Source organism: Chiloscyllium punctatum, chromosome 41, assembly GCF_047496795.1.
Source record: "Chiloscyllium punctatum isolate Juve2018m chromosome 41, sChiPun1.3, whole genome shotgun sequence".
Classification (NCBI taxonomy): domain Eukaryota; kingdom Metazoa; phylum Chordata; class Chondrichthyes; order Orectolobiformes; family Hemiscylliidae; genus Chiloscyllium; species Chiloscyllium punctatum.
This window is the reverse complement of record NC_092779.1, coordinates 55833706-55850599: the sequence shown is the minus strand read 5'-3', so window position 1 is coordinate 55850599 and position 16894 is coordinate 55833706. Positions and strand designations below refer to the sequence as shown.

Below are 16894 nucleotides of genomic sequence, written 5' to 3'. Positions count from 1 at the left end.
TGGCAGCGGTGGGATTCGAACCCACGCCTCTGTCAGAGACTGGAGCTTAAATCCAGCGCCTTAGACCGCTCGGCCACACTACCAGCCAGCCACTAGCGCTGCCCATTTTCTTGCACTTCCAATTGTGCTCCTGCAAAACAACAGATGCAAAGTCACGTTAAAAGGGTTCCATGATCCCTCTCCGACTCGCACAGCTGCTGGGATGTGCCCGGCTACAATGACAATTTCGCAGCAGATAATGATACCCATCAATCCAGACAAAATTCAATGGTAAGCTGAGTCGATCTTCTCAGACTCTTTTCAGCTCCAAATGCATCTGTGAGTGCGTGAGAACACACGATCGGTTATGATTTGGTCAAATTACCATGAGCTACTTGACATGACTGCAATTTCGATTCTTGCATTGATAAATGATTTCACCCATTGCTCGAAACAGGACAACTTTCACGTTTACACGGAACATGAAACACACCGGACTACAGGGAAAATGCACAAAGCTGAGCAGCCCGTGTTCCAAATCATAACGTGCAGCATAGTTTCAGTCACTGTGTCTGTCTTGCAGAATAAGAGTCCCAAAGAATGTTCTCCACCCTAAAACCGGAGGTAGCATTACAATCCGAGAACGACAGATCACATTGCGAGGATGCTCTGACCTCGGAGCCAATTCGAGATGCCACTTTCCTTGCCTTTTTGCCTTAACCGTGCAATTCGCTGCAGAGATGTTCACACCTGGATATGAGCCACATGGATACCAACTGAGTTGGAAACCTGTGTGGGAATCGAAAGGAAGCGACACAATAAAGTTTGATAAATTCCATGGTGCTTTTAAGAAATGCAGTCTCTGTTCACCTCAATCTAAAAGGCAGTTTCTGAACATAGTCAGAGAAGTCAAAAGGGAATTACCTCACCCCACCCCACTCTCCGGAAGAGGTGCTAACTGCCCTTGAGTGCTTTTTGTTCTCGATGTGAAGAGCTCTCACGCCTGAGTCACCTTCACGTCTCTGGTTGCTGAGCGAATCACAAAGAAGGAATTTCACCAGAGCTGCTACTGCCTCACTTCCCCACTCGCCCTCCCCGTTTACATTTTCCTGCTCGTCAGTGATTTAAAGAAATCCAAATGGATGCGATGTCATTCTGTAGCCTCTCTGTCGATTCCTCCGTCTCACTTCCAACGTGGCTTAGATCTCGGGGCGCACCTTAATACTAGCGACGCTGTGAAAGCATAGGTCCAGAGGTTCCTCTGAGAGTGTAATTTCTTTCATTGCTGTTGCTGATTGAATGAGCCACTTCCGTGCGAACTGCTCCAAAACATGATTCAGGACCTCTGGTGCCAACTCTCGTACGTTGAATAACGACAGACAGCTTCCAAATGAGGTCTTTCAGAGACGACTTTGGGGGTACATTTGACAGACAGACTAGTTCAGGAATCCGTGGTGCGCTGTGATACCAGAGCATCAGCTTCTTCCCTGTCTTTGAACCGGGCAAACCTGCGCAAGGAATGCAAATGCGGTGCTGCTTTTCATGGAAGGATCAGAAGGCGGGAACTACACTCTCAAACAGAATGGCATATGATCAGAACCAGGTTGGAGAAAAACTTGACAATGCTTTGCACAGTAATTAAATGGAGTTGCATTACATTTCACTACGAGAGCAGATTTGTTCAAGCACTGAAAGTTGAAGCCATTCTACTTTTCACCTTTCTGTTTCCAATCGCTCGTTGTTTAATGGGACTTGTTTAATTTTGGCTATGTGCTGAGCATGGACGAGATACACCGAAGTATCTGTTTCCACGCGGTGTGCCCTAATAACGTTGTGTTGCTTACACCGGCATTAAAGGATCACTCTTTAGCGGAGCTTGCCGTCGCAGTCTGCGGCACAATCATATAGCCTGTTCGACTGCTCACGGGAACGGTAGCATTGTGAATCGCTGCAGAAACGAACGACTTCCTTACTTTTGCTCCGACTGACCATACTCTGGGAAATTTTCCCAGATTCTCAGTTCAGGATTTTTGCAGCTGGAAGTTACCTCAGAAACCCTGTTCAGTCGTAATTTATTGAGAGAATCGCAAAACGGAAAGCATTTAACACGGAACACAAACAAAACTGGCAAACCAAATGTATTTCCAGACACAGCGAGCATGAATGCTAAATGTGAGACAGTCCGGGGCATGAGCCATAAGGTAATCTCACAACTAACAACAGGGCAATTCCAAACTACTCTTTCAAACATACAGGAGCCTGAGTGCACCACCACTTCCCGGACAATGCTGAAAAGAGAGAAAGAAAGAACATAATAAGAATGGGCCATAAAAAGTGAATTTCACCAATCACAGTCTCGGCTAGATTACCTTTCCCTTCCGATGTCTCCAGGACGGAGATGAATGAAATGGGAGAAATTCAATAACATATGACATCGAAATTCATTGGAACGATTTTTTCATTGGCCAGAAAACCAAATAACGACGAGTCGAGTCACCGTAGTACTTTGTTTCACAACAGCGATGAAATAACAGTCTCCATTCGGTTCCATTAAAATTCAACTCGCCTGGAACGTAAAGCAACAGAAGAGCTGCGGGAGGCGAACACGATCATGACAGCACAGACGCTTCGCCAAATTCGGCACTTTCACACACCACAATTAATTGCCCGGGAAGCAAACCCATTTCGCTTCTGTTTTAAACAGAAACGCAGCAGGAGTCGAAACAGCATTTCAACCAGCTGCGCGATTGGAGAAGGTCAGCAGAAATGGCAGCGGTGGGATTCGAACCCACGCCTCTGTCAGAGACTGGAGCTTAAATCCAGCGCCTTAGACCGCTCGGCCACACTACCAGCCAGCCACTAGCGCTGCCCATTTTCTTGCACTTCCAATTGTGCTCCTGCAAAACAACAGATGCAAAGTCACGTTAAAAGGGTTCCATGATCCCTCTCCGACTCGCACAGCTGCTGGGATGTGCCCGGCTACAATGACAATTTCGCAGCAGATAATGATACCCATCAATCCAGACAAAATTCAATGGTAAGCTGAGTCGATCTTCTCAGACTCTTTTCAGCTCCAAATGCATCTGTGAGTGCGTGAGAACACACGATCGGTTATGATTTGGTCAAATTACCATGAGCTACTTGACATGACTGCAATTTCGATTCTTGCATTGATAAATGATTTCACCCATTGCTCGAAACAGGACAACTTTCACGTTTACACGGAACATGAAACACACCGGACTACAGGGAAAATGCACAAAGCTGAGCAGCCCGTGTTCCAAATCATAACGTGCAGCATAGTTTCAGTCACTGTGTCTGTCTTGCAGAATAAGAGTCCCAAAGAATGTTCTCCACCCTAAAACCGGAGGTAGCATTACAATCCGAGAACGACAGATCACATTGCGAGGATGCTCTGACCTCGGAGCCAATTCGAGATGCCACTTTCCTTGCCTTTTTGCCTTAACCGTGCAATTCGCTGCAGAGATGTTCACACCTGGATATGAGCCACATGGATACCAACTGAGTTGGAAACCTGTGTGGGAATCGAAAGGAAGCGACACAATAAAGTTTGATAAATTCCATGGTGCTTTTAAGAAATGCAGTCTCTGTTCACCTCAATCTAAAAGGCAGTTTCTGAACATAGTCAGAGAAGTCAAAAGGGAATTACCTCACCCCACCCCACTCTCCGGAAGAGGTGCTAACTGCCCTTGAGTGCTTTTTGTTCTCGATGTGAAGAGCTCTCACGCCTGAGTCACCTTCACGTCTCTGGTTGCTGAGCCAATCACAAAGAAGGAATTTCACCAGAGCTGCTACTGCCTCACTTCCCCACTCGCCCTCCCCGTTTACATTTTCCTGCTCGTCAGTGATTTAAAGAAATCCAAATGGATGCGATGTCATTCTGTAGCCTCTCTGTCGATTCCTCCGTCTCACTTCCAACGTGGCTTAGATCTCGGGGCGCACCTTAATACTAGCGACGCTGTGAAAGCATAGGTCCAGAGGTTCCTCTGAGAGTGTAATTTCTTTCATTGCTGTTGCTGATTGAATGAGCCACTTCCGTGCGAACTGCTCCAAAACATGATTCAGGACCTCTGGTGCCAACTCTCGTACGTTGAATAACGACAGACAGCTTCCAAATGAGGTCTTTCAGAGACGACTTTGGGGGTACATTTGACAGACAGACTAGTTCAGGAATCCGTGGTGCGCTGTGATACCAGAGCATCAGCTTCTTCCCTGTCTTTGAACCGGGCAAACCTGCGCAAGGAATGCAAATGCGGTGCTGCTTTTCATGGAAGGATCAGAAGGCGGGAACTACACTCTCAAACAGAATGGCATATGATCAGAACCAGGTTGGAGAAAAACTTGACAATGCTTTGCACAGTAATTAAATGGAGTTGCATTACATTTCACTACGAGAGCAGATTTGTTCAAGCACTGAAAGTTGAAGCCATTCTACTTTTCACCTTTCTGTTTCCAATCGCTCGTTGTTTAATGGGACTTGTTTAATTTTGGCTATGTGCTGAGCATGGACGAGATACACCGAAGTATCTGTTTCCACGCGGTGTGCCCTAATAACGTTGTGTTGCTTACACCGGCATTAAAGGATCACTCTTTAGCGGAGCTTGCCGTCGCAGTCTGCGGCACAATCATATAGCCTGTTCGACTGCTCACGGGAACGGTAGCATTGTGAATCGCTGCAGAAACGAACGACTTCCTTACTTTTGCTCCGACTGACCATACTCTGGGAAATTTTCCCAGATTCTCAGTTCAGGATTTTTGCAGCTGGAAGTTACCTCAGAAACCCTGTTCAGTCGTAATTTATTGAGAGAATCGCAAAACGGAAAGCATTTAACACGGAACACAAACAAAACTGGCAAACCAAATGTATTTCCAGACACAGCGAGCATGAATGCTAAATGTGAGACAGTCCGGGGCATGAGCCATAAGGTAATCTCACAACTAACAACAGGGCAATTCCAAACTACTCTTTCAAACATACAGGAGCCTGAGTGCACCACCACTTCCCGGACAATGCTGAAAAGAGAGAAAGAAAGAACATAATAAGAATGGGCCATAAAAAGTGAATTTCACCAATCACAGTCTCGGCTAGATTACCTTTCCCTTCCGATGTCTCCAGGACGGAGATGAATGAAATGGGAGAAATTCAATAACATATGACATCGAAATTCATTGGAACGATTTTTTCATTGGCCAGAAAACCAAATAACGACGAGTCGAGTCACCGTAGTACTTTGTTTCACAACAGCGATGAAATAACAGTCTCCATTCGGTTCCATTAAAATTCAACTCGCCTGGAACGTAAAGCAACAGAAGAGCTGCGGGAGGCGAACACGATCATGACAGCACAGACGCTTCGCCAAATTCGGCACTTTCACACACCACAATTAATTGCCCGGGAAGCAAACCCATTTCGCTTCTGTTTTAAACAGAAACGCAGCAGGAGTCGAAACAGCATTTCAACCAGCTGCGCGATTGGAGAAGGTCAGCAGAAATGGCAGCGGTGGGATTCGAACCCACGCCTCTGTCAGAGACTGGAGCTTAAATCCAGCGCCTTAGACCGCTCGGCCACACTACCAGCCAGCCACTAGCGCTGCCCATTTTCTTGCACTTCCAATTGTGCTCCTGCAAAACAACAGATGCAAAGTCACGTTAAAAGGGTTCCATGATCCCTCTCCGACTCGCACAGCTGCTGGGATGTGCCCGGCTACAATGACAATTTCGCAGCAGATAATGATACCCATCAATCCAGACAAAATTCAATGGTAAGCTGAGTCGATCTTCTCAGACTCTTTTCAGCTCCAAATGCATCTGTGAGTGCGTGAGAACACACGATCGGTTATGATTTGGTCAAATTACCATGAGCTACTTGACATGACTGCAATTTCGATTCTTGCATTGATAAATGATTTCACCCATTGCTCGAAACAGGACAACTTTCACGTTTACACGGAACATGAAACACACCGGACTACAGGGAAAATGCACAAAGCTGAGCAGCCCGTGTTCCAAATCATAACGTGCAGCATAGTTTCAGTCACTGTGTCTGTCTTGCAGAATAAGAGTCCCAAAGAATGTTCTCCACCCTAAAACCGGAGGTAGCATTACAATCCGAGAACGACAGATCACATTGCGAGGATGCTCTGACCTCGGAGCCAATTCGAGATGCCACTTTCCTTGCCTTTTTGCCTTAACCGTGCAATTCGCTGCAGAGATGTTCACACCTGGATATGAGCCACATGGATACCAACTGAGTTGGAAACCTGTGTGGGAATCGAAAGGAAGCGACACAATAAAGTTTGATAAATTCCATGGTGCTTTTAAGAAATGCAGTCTCTGTTCACCTCAATCTAAAAGGCAGTTTCTGAACATAGTCAGAGAAGTCAAAAGGGAATTACCTCACCCCACCCCACTCTCCGGAAGAGGTGCTAACTGCCCTTGAGTGCTTTTTGTTCTCGATGTGAAGAGCTCTCACGCCTGAGTCACCTTCACGTCTCTGGTTGCTGAGCGAATCACAAAGAAGGAATTTCACCAGAGCTGCTACTGCCTCACTTCCCCACTCGCCCTCCCCGTTTACATTTTCCTGCTCGTCAGTGATTTAAAGAAATCCAAATGGATGCGATGTCATTCTGTAGCCTCTCTGTCGATTCCTCCGTCTCACTTCCAACGTGGCTTAGATCTCGGGGCGCACCTTAATACTAGCGACGCTGTGAAAGCATAGGTCCAGAGGTTCCTCTGAGAGTGTAATTTCTTTCATTGCTGTTGCTGATTGAATGAGCCACTTCCGTGCGAACTGCTCCAAAACATGATTCAGGACCTCTGGTGCCAACTCTCGTACGTTGAATAACGACAGACAGCTTCCAAATGAGGTCTTTCAGAGACGACTTTGGGGGTACATTTGACAGACAGACTAGTTCAGGAATCCGTGGTGCGCTGTGATACCAGAGCATCAGCTTCTTCCCTGTCCTTGAACCGGGGAAACCTGCGCAAGGAATGCAAATGCGGTGCTGCTTTTCATGGAAGGATCAGAAGGCGGGAACTACACTCTCAAACAGAATGGCATATGATCAGAACCAGGTTGGAGAAAAACTTGACAATGCTTTGCACAGTAATTAAATGGAGTTGCATTACATTTCACTACGAGAGCAGATTTGTTCAAGCACTGAAAGTTGAAGCCATTCTACTTTTCACCTTTCTGTTTCCAACCGCTCGTTGTTTAATGGGACTTGTTTAATTTTGGCTATGTGCTGAGCATGGACGAGATACACCGAAGTATCTGTTTCCACGCGGTGTGCCCTAATAACGTTGTGTTGCTTACACCGGCATTAAAGGATCACTCTTTAGCGGAGCTTGCCGTCGCAGTCTGCGGCACAATCATATAGCCTGTTCGACTGCTCACGGGAACGGTAGCATTGTGAATCGCTGCAGAAACGAACGACTTCCTTACTTTTGCTCCGACTGACCATACTCTGGGAAATTTTCCCAGATTCTCAGTTCAGGATTTTTGCAGCTGGAAGTTACCTCAGAAACCCTGTTCAGTCGTAATTTATTGAGAGAATCGCAAAACGGAAAGCATTTAACACGGAACACAAACAAAACTGGCAAACCAAATGTATTTCCAGACACAGCGAGCATGAATGCTAAATGTGAGACAGTCCGGGGCATGAGCCATAAGGTAATCTCACAACTAACAACAGGGCAATTCCAAACTACTCTTTCAAACATACAGGAGCCTGAGTGCACCACCACTTCCCGGACAATGCTGAAAAGAGAGAAAGAAAGAACATAATAAGAATGGGCCATAAAAAGTGAATTTCACCAATCACAGTCTCGGCTAGATTACCTTTCCCTTCCGATGTCTCCAGGACGGAGATGAATGAAATGGGAGAAATTCAATAACATATGACATCGAAATTCATTGGAACGATTTTTTCATTGGCCAGAAAACCAAATAACGACGAGTCGAGTCACCGTAGTACTTTGTTTCACAACAGCGATGAAATAACAGTCTCCATTCGGTTCCATTAAAATTCAACTCGCCTGGAACGTAAAGCAACAGAAGAGCTGCGGGAGGCGAACACGATCATGACAGCACAGACGCTTCGCCAAATTCGGCACTTTCACACACCACAATTAATTGCCCGGGAAGCAAACCCATTTCGCTTCTGTTTTAAACAGAAACGCAGCAGGAGTCGAAACAGCATTTCAACCAGCTGCGCGATTGGAGAAGGTCAGCAGAAATGGCAGCGGTGGGATTCGAACCCACGCCTCTGTCAGAGACTGGAGCTTAAATCCAGCGCCTTAGACCGCTCGGCCACACTACCAGCCAGCCACTAGCGCTGCCCATTTTCTTGCACTTCCAATTGTGCTCCTGCAAAACAACAGATGCAAAGTCACGTTAAAAGGGTTCCATGATCCCTCTCCGACTCGCACAGCTGCTGGGATGTGCCCGGCTACAATGACAATTTCGCAGCAGATAATGATACCCATCAATCCAGACAAAACTCAATGGAAAGCTGAGTCGATCTTCTCAGACTCTTTTCAGCTCCAAATGCATCTGTGAGTGCGTGAGAACACACGATCGGTTATGATTTGGTCAAATTACCATGAGCTACTTGACATGACTGCAATTTCGATTCTTGCATTGATAAATGATTTCACCCATTGCTCGAAACAGGACAACTTTCACGTTTACACGGAACATGAAACACACCGGACTACAGGGAAAATGCACAAAGCTGAGCAGCCCGTGTTCCAAATCATAACGTGCAGCATAGTTTCAGTCACTGTGTCTGTCTTGCAGAATAAGAGTCCCAAAGAATGTTCTCCACCCTAAAACCGGAGGTAGCATTACAATCCGAGAACGACAGATCACATTGCGAGGATGCTCTGACCTCGGAGCCAATTCGAGATGCCACTTTCCTTGCCTTTTTGCCTTAACCGTGCAATTCGCTGCAGAGATGTTCACACCTGGATATGAGCCACATGGATACCAACTGAGTTGGAAACCTGTGTGGGAATCGAAAGGAAGCGACACAATAAAGTTTGATAAATTCCATGGTGCTTTTAAGAAATGCAGTCTCTGTTCACCTCAATCTAAAAGGCAGTTTCTGAACATAGTCAGAGAAGTCAAAAGGGAATTACCTCACCCCACCCCACTCTCCGGAAGAGGTGCTAACTGCCCTTGAGTGCTTTTTGTTCTCGATGTGAAGAGCTCTCACGCCTGAGTCACCTTCACGTCTCTGGTTGCTGAGCGAATCACAAAGAAGGAATTTCACCAGAGCTGCTACTGCCTCACTTCCCCACTCGCCCTCCCCGTTTACATTTTCCTGCTCGTCAGTGATTTAAAGAAATCCAAATGGATGCGATGTCATTCTGTAGCCTCTCTGTCGATTCCTCCGTCTCACTTCCAACGTGGCTTAGATCTCGGGGCGCACCTTAATACTAGCGACGCTGTGAAAGCATAGGTCCAGAGGTTCCTCTGAGAGTGTAATTTCTTTCATTGCTGTTGCTGATTGAATGAGCCACTTCCGTGCGAACTGCTCCAAAACATGATTCAGGACCTCTGGTGCCAACTCTCGTACGTTGAATAACGACAGACAGCTTCCAAATGAGGTCTTTCAGAGACGACTTTGGGGGTACATTTGACAGACAGACTAGTTCAGGAATCCGTGGTGCGCTGTGATACCAGAGCATCAGCTTCTTCCCTGTCTTTGAACCGGGCAAACCTGCGCAAGGAATGCAAATGCGGTGCTGCTTTTCATGGAAGGATCAGAAGGCGGGAACTACACTCTCAAACAGAATGGCATATGATCAGAACCAGGTTGGAGAAAAACTTGACAATGCTTTGCACAGTAATTAAATGGAGTTGCATTACATTTCACTACGAGAGCAGATTTGTTCAAGCACTGAAAGTTGAAGCCATTCTACTTTTCACCTTTCTGTTTCCAACCGCTCGTTGTTTAATGGGACTTGTTTAATTTTGGCTATGTGCTGAGCATGGACGAGATACACCGAAGTATCTGTTTCCACGCGGTGTGCCCTAATAACGTTGTGTTGCTTACACCGGCATTAAAGGATCACTCTTTAGCGGAGCTTGCCGTCGCAGTCTGCGGCACAATCATATAGCCTGTTCGACTGCTCACGGGAACGGTAGCATTGTGAATCGCTGCAGAAACGAACGACTTCCTTACTTTTGCTCCGACTGACCATACTCTGGGAAATTTTCCCAGATTCTCAGTTCAGGATTTTTGCAGCTGGAAGTTACCTCAGAAACCCTGTTCAGTCGTAATTTATTGAGAGAATCGCAAAACGGAAAGCATTTAACACGGAACACAAACAAAACTGGCAAACCAAATGTATTTCCAGACACAGCGAGCATGAATGCTAAATGTGAGACAGTCCGGGGCATGAGCCATAAGGTAATCTCACAACTAACAACAGGGCAATTCCAAACTACTCTTTCAAACATACAGGAGCCTGAGTGCACCACCACTTCCCGGACAATGCTGAAAAGAGAGAAAGAAAGAACATAATAAGAATGGGCCATAAAAAGTGAATTTCACCAATCACAGTCTCGGCTAGATTACCTTTCCCTTCCGATGTCTCCAGGACGGAGATGAATGAAATGGGAGAAATTCAATAACATATGACATCGAAATTCATTGGAACGATTTTTTCATTGGCCAGAAAACCAAATAACGACGAGTCGAGTCACCGTAGTACTTTGTTTCACAACAGCGATGAAATAACAGTCTCCATTCGGTTCCATTAAAATTCAACTCGCCTGGAACGTAAAGCAACAGAAGAGCTGCGGGAGGCGAACACGATCATGACAGCACAGACGCTTCGCCAAATTCGGCACTTTCACACACCACAATTAATTGCCCGGGAAGCAAACCCATTTCGCTTCTGTTTTAAACAGAAACGCAGCAGGAGTCGAAACAGCATTTCAACCAGCTGCGCGATTGGAGAAGGTCAGCAGAAATGGCAGCGGTGGGATTCGAACCCACGCCTCTGTCAGAGACTGGAGCTTAAATCCAGCGCCTTAGACCGCTCGGCCACACTACCAGCCAGCCACTAGCGCTGCCCATTTTCTTGCACTTCCAATTGTGCTCCTGCAAAACAACAGATGCAAAGTCACGTTAAAAGGGTTCCATGATCCCTCTCCGACTCGCACAGCTGCTGGGATGTGCCCGGCTACAATGACAATTTCGCAGCAGATAATGATACCCATCAATCCAGACAAAACTCAATGGAAAGCTGAGTCGATCTTCTCAGACTCTTTTCAGCTCCAAATGCATCTGTGAGTGCGTGAGAACACACGATCGGTTATGATTTGGTCAAATTACCATGAGCTACTTGACATGACTGCAATTTCGATTCTTGCATTGATAAATGATTTCACCCATTGCTCGAAACAGGACAACTTTCACGTTTACACGGAACATGAAACACACCGGACTACAGGGAAAATGCACAAAGCTGAGCAGCCCGTGTTCCAAATCATAACGTGCAGCATAGTTTCAGTCACTGTGTCTGTCTTGCAGAATAAGAGTCCCAAAGAATGTTCTCCACCCTAAAACCGGAGGTAGCATTACAATCCGAGAACGACAGATCACATTGCGAGGATGCTCTGACCTCGGAGCCAATTCGAGATGCCACTTTCCTTGCCTTTTTGCCTTAACCGTGCAATTCGCTGCAGAGATGTTCACACCTGGATATGAGCCACATGGATACCAACTGAGTTGGAAACCTGTGTGGGAATCGAAAGGAAGCGACACAATAAAGTTTGATAAATTCCATGGTGCTTTTAAGAAATGCAGTCTCTGTTCACCTCAATCTAAAAGGCAGTTTCTGAACATAGTCAGAGAAGTCAAAAGGGAATTACCTCACCCCACCCCACTCTCCGGAAGAGGTGCTAACTGCCCTTGAGTGCTTTTTGTTCTCGATGTGAAGAGCTCTCACGCCTGAGTCACCTTCACGTCTCTGGTTGCTGAGCGAATCACAAAGAAGGAATTTCACCAGAGCTGCTACTGCCTCACTTCCCCACTCGCCCTCCCCGTTTACATTTTCCTGCTCGTCAGTGATTTAAAGAAATCCAAATGGATGCGATGTCATTCTGTAGCCTCTCTGTCGATTCCTCCGTCTCACTTCCAACGTGGCTTAGATCTCGGGGCGCACCTTAATACTAGCGACGCTGTGAAAGCATAGGTCCAGAGGTTCCTCTGAGAGTGTAATTTCTTTCATTGCTGTTGCTGATTGAATGAGCCACTTCCGTGCGAACTGCTCCAAAACATGATTCAGGACCTCTGGTGCCAACTCTCGTACGTTGAATAACGACAGACAGCTTCCAAATGAGGTCTTTCAGAGACGACTTTGGGGGTACATTTGACAGACAGACTAGTTCAGGAATCCGTGGTGCGCTGTGATACCAGAGCATCAGCTTCTTCCCTGTCTTTGAACCGGGCAAACCTGCGCAAGGAATGCAAATGCGGTGCTGCTTTTCATGGAAGGATCAGAAGGCGGGAACTACACTCTCAAACAGAATGGCATATGATCAGAACCAGGTTGGAGAAAAACTTGACAATGCTTTGCACAGTAATTAAATGGAGTTGCATTACATTTCACTACGAGAGCAGATTTGTTCAAGCACTGAAAGTTGAAGCCATTCTACTTTTCACCTTTCTGTTTCCAACCGCTCGTTGTTTAATGGGACTTGTTTAATTTTGGCTATGTGCTGAGCATGGACGAGATACACCGAAGTATCTGTTTCCACGCGGTGTGCCCTAATAACGTTGTGTTGCTTACACCGGCATTAAAGGATCACTCTTTAGCGGAGCTTGCCGTCGCAGTCTGCGGCACAATCATATAGCCTGTTCGACTGCTCACGGGAACGGTAGCATTGTGAATCGCTGCAGAAACGAACGACTTCCTTACTTTTGCTCCGACTGACCATACTCTGGGAAATTTTCCCAGATTCTCAGTTCAGGATTTTTGCAGCTGGAAGTTACCTCAGAAACCCTGTTCAGTCGTAATTTATTGAGAGAATCGCAAAACGGAAAGCATTTAACACGGAACACAAACAAAACTGGCAAACCAAATGTATTTCCAGACACAGCGAGCATGAATGCTAAATGTGAGACAGTCCGGGGCATGAGCCATAAGGTAATCTCACAACTAACAACAGGGCAATTCCAAACTACTCTTTCAAACATACAGGAGCCTGAGTGCACCACCACTTCCCGGACAATGCTGAAAAGAGAGAAAGAAAGAACATAATAAGAATGGGCCATAAAAAGTGAATTTCACCAATCACAGTCTCGGCTAGATTACCTTTCCCTTCCGATGTCTCCAGGACGGAGATGAATGAAATGGGAGAAATTCAATAACATATGACATCGAAATTCATTGGAACGATTTTTTCATTGGCCAGAAAACCAAATAACGACGAGTCGAGTCACCGTAGTACTTTGTTTCACAACAGCGATGAAATAACAGTCTCCATTCGATTCCATTAAAATTCAACTCGCCTGGAACGTAAAGCAACAGAAGAGCTGCGGGAGGCGAACACGATCATGACAGCACAGACGCTTCGCCAAATTCGGCACTTTCACACACCACAATTAATTGCCCGGGAAGCAAACCCATTTCGCTTCTGTTTTAAACAGAAACGCAGCAGGAGTCGAAACAGCATTTCAACCAGCTGCGCGATTGGAGAAGGTCAGCAGAAATGGCAGCGGTGGGATTCGAACCCACGCCTCTGTCAGAGACTGGAGCTTAAATCCAGCGCCTTAGACCGCTCGGCCACACTACCAGCCAGCCACTAGCGCTGCCCATTTTCTTGCACTTCCAATTGTGCTCCTGCAAAACAACAGATGCAAAGTCACGTTAAAAGGGTTCCATGATCCCTCTCCGACTCGCACAGCTGCTGGGATGTGCCCGGCTACAATGACAATTTCGCAGCAGATAATGATACCCATCAATCCAGACAAAAATCAATGGTAAGCTGAGTCGATCTTCTCAGACTCTTTTCAGCTCCAAATGCATCTGTGAGTGCGTGAGAACACACGATCGGTTATGATTTGGTCAAATTACCATGAGCTGCTTGACATGACTGCAATTTCGATTCTTGCATTGATAAATGATTTCACCCATTGCTCGAAACAGGACAACTTTCACGTTTACACGGAACATGAAACACACCGGACTACAGGGAAAATGCACAAAGCTGAGCAGCCCGTGTTCCAAATCATAACGTGCAGCATAGTTTCAGTCACTGTGTCTGTCTTGCAGAATAAGAGTCCCAAAGAATGTTCTCCACCCTAAAACCGGAGGTAGCATTACAATCCGAGAACGACAGATCACATTGCGAGGATGCTCTGACCTCGGAGCCAATTCGAGATGCCACTTTCCTTGCCTTTTTGCCTTAACCGTGCAATTCGCTGCAGAGATGTGCACACCTGGATATGAGCCACATGGATACCAACTGAGTTGGAAACCTGTGTGGGAATCGAAAGGAAGCGACACAATAAAGTTTGATAAATTCCACGGTGCTTTTAAGAAATGCAGTCTCTGTTCACCTCAATCTAAAAGGCAGTTTCTGAACATAGTCAGAGAAGTCAAAAGGGAATTACCTCACCCCACCCCACTCTCCGGAAGAGGTGCTAACTGCCCTTGAGTGCTTTTTGTTCTCGATGTGAAGAGCTCTCACGCCTGAGTCACCTTCACGTCTCTGGTTGCTGAGCGAATCACAAAGAAGGAATTTCACCAGAGCTGCTACTGCCTCACTTCCCCACTCGCCCTCCCCGTTTACATTTTCCTGCTCGTCAGTGATTTAAAGAAATCCAAATGGATGCGATGTCATTCTGTAGCCTCTCTGTCGATTCCTCCGTCTCACTTCCAACGTGGCTTAGATCTCGGGGCGCACCTTAATACTAGCGACGCTGTGAAAGCATAGGTCCAGAGGTTCCTCTGAGAGTGTAATTTCTTTCATTGCTGTTGCTGATTGAATGAGCCACTTCCGTGCGAACTGCTCCAAAACATGATTCAGGACCTCTGGTGCCAACTCTCGTACGTTGAATAACGACAGACAGCTTCCAAATGAGGTCTTTCAGAGACGACTTTGGGGGTACATTTGACAGACAGACTAGTTCAGGAATCCGTGGTGCGCTGTGATACCAGAGCATCAGCTTCTTCCCTGTCTTTGAACCGGGCAAACCTGCGCAAGGAATGCAAATGCGGTGCTGCTTTTCATGGAAGGATCAGAAGGCGGGAACTACACTCTCAAACAGAATGGCATATGATCAGAACCAGGTTGGAGAAAAACTTGACAATGCTTTGCACAGTAATTAAATGGAGTTGCATTACATTTCACTACGAGAGCAGATTTGTTCAAGCACTGAAAGTTGAAGCCATTCTACTTTTCACCTTTCTGTTTCCAATCGCTCGTTGTTTAATGGGACTTGTTTAATTTTGGCTATGTGCTGAGCATGGACGAGATACACCGAAGTATCTGTTTCCACGCGGTGTGCCCTAATAACGTTGTGTTGCTTACACCGGCATTAAAGGATCACTCTTTAGCGGAGCTTGCCGTCGCAGTCTGCGGCACAATCATATAGCCTGTTCGACTGCTCACGGGAACGGTAGCATTGTGAATCGCTGCAGAAACGAACGACTTCCTTACTTTTGCTCCGACTGACCATACTCTGGGAAATTTTCCCAGATTCTCAGTTCAGGATTTTTGCAGCTGGAAGTTACCTCAGAAACCCTGTTCAGTCGTAATTTATTGAGAGAATCGCAAAACGGAAAGCATTTAACACGGAACACAAACAAAACTGGCAAACCAAATGTATTTCCAGACACAGCGAGCATGAATGCTAAATGTGAGACAGTCCGGGGCATGAGCCATAAGGTAATCTCACAACTAACAACAGGGCAATTCCAAACTACTCTTTCAAACATACAGGAGCCTGAGTGCACCACCACTTCCCGGACAATGCTGAAAAGAGAGAAAGAAAGAACATAATAAGAATGGGCCATAAAAAGTGAATTTCACCAATCACAGTCTCGGCTAGATTACCTTTCCCTTCCGATGTCTCCAGGACGGAGATGAATGAAATGGGAGAAATTCAATAACATATGACATCGAAATTCATTGGAACGATTTTTTCATTGGCCAGAAAACCAAATAACGACGAGTCGAGTCACCGTAGTACTTTGTTTCACAACAGCGATGAAATAACAGTCTCCATTCGGTTCCATTAAAATTCAACTCGCCTGGAACGTAAAGCAACAGAAGAGCTGCGGGAGGCGAACACGATCATGACAGCACAGACGCTTCGCCAAATTCGGCACTTTCACACACCACAATTAATTGCCCGGGAAGCAAACCCATTTCGCTTCTGTTTTAAACAGAAACGCAGCAGGAGTCGAAACAGCATTTCAACCAGCTGCGCGATTGGAGAAGGTCAGCAGAAATGGCAGCGGTGGGATTCGAACCCACGCCTCTGTCAGAGACTGGAGCTTAAATCCAGCGCCTTAGACCGCTCGGCCACACTACCAGCCAGCCACTAGCGCTGCCCATTTTCTTGCACTTCCAATTGTGCTCCTGCAAAACAACAGATGCAAAGTCACGTTAAAAGGGTTCCATGATCCCTCTCCGACTCGCACAGCTGCTGGGATGTGCCCGGCTACAATGACAATTTCGCAGCAGATAATGATACCCATCAATCCAGACAAAAATCAATGGTAAGCTGAGTCGATCTTCTCAGACTCTTTTCAGCTCCAAATGCATCTGTGAGTGCGTGAGAACACACGATCGGTTATGATTTGGTCAAATTACCATGAGCTGCTTGACATGACTGCAATTTCGATTCTTGCATTGATAAATGATTTC

General features: G+C 46.2%; 7 non-coding genes across 7 annotated transcripts; all 7 read right to left on the bottom strand.

The window, feature by feature from the left end:
- trnal-uaa (transfer RNA leucine (anticodon UAA)) lies at positions 1-83 on the bottom strand. Its single transcript has one exon. It is a non-coding gene; the product is annotated as a tRNA-Leu (tRNA).
- A 2663-nt stretch (positions 84-2746) lies between these two features.
- On the bottom strand, positions 2747-2829 carry trnal-uaa (transfer RNA leucine (anticodon UAA)). The gene has a single exon. It is a non-coding gene; the product is annotated as a tRNA-Leu (tRNA).
- Positions 2830-5492: 2663 nt separating this feature from the next.
- trnal-uaa (transfer RNA leucine (anticodon UAA)) lies at positions 5493-5575 on the bottom strand. Its single transcript has one exon. It is a non-coding gene; the product is annotated as a tRNA-Leu (tRNA).
- Positions 5576-8238: 2663 nt separating this feature from the next.
- Positions 8239-8321, bottom strand: trnal-uaa (transfer RNA leucine (anticodon UAA)). The gene has a single exon. It is a non-coding gene; the product is annotated as a tRNA-Leu (tRNA).
- Positions 8322-10984: 2663 nt separating this feature from the next.
- trnal-uaa (transfer RNA leucine (anticodon UAA)) lies at positions 10985-11067 on the bottom strand. Its single transcript has one exon. It is a non-coding gene; the product is annotated as a tRNA-Leu (tRNA).
- A 2663-nt stretch (positions 11068-13730) lies between these two features.
- trnal-uaa (transfer RNA leucine (anticodon UAA)) lies at positions 13731-13813 on the bottom strand. Its single transcript has one exon. It is a non-coding gene; the product is annotated as a tRNA-Leu (tRNA).
- Positions 13814-16476: 2663 nt separating this feature from the next.
- trnal-uaa (transfer RNA leucine (anticodon UAA)) lies at positions 16477-16559 on the bottom strand. Its single transcript has one exon. It is a non-coding gene; the product is annotated as a tRNA-Leu (tRNA).
- Positions 16560-16894: the final 335 nt, after the last annotated feature.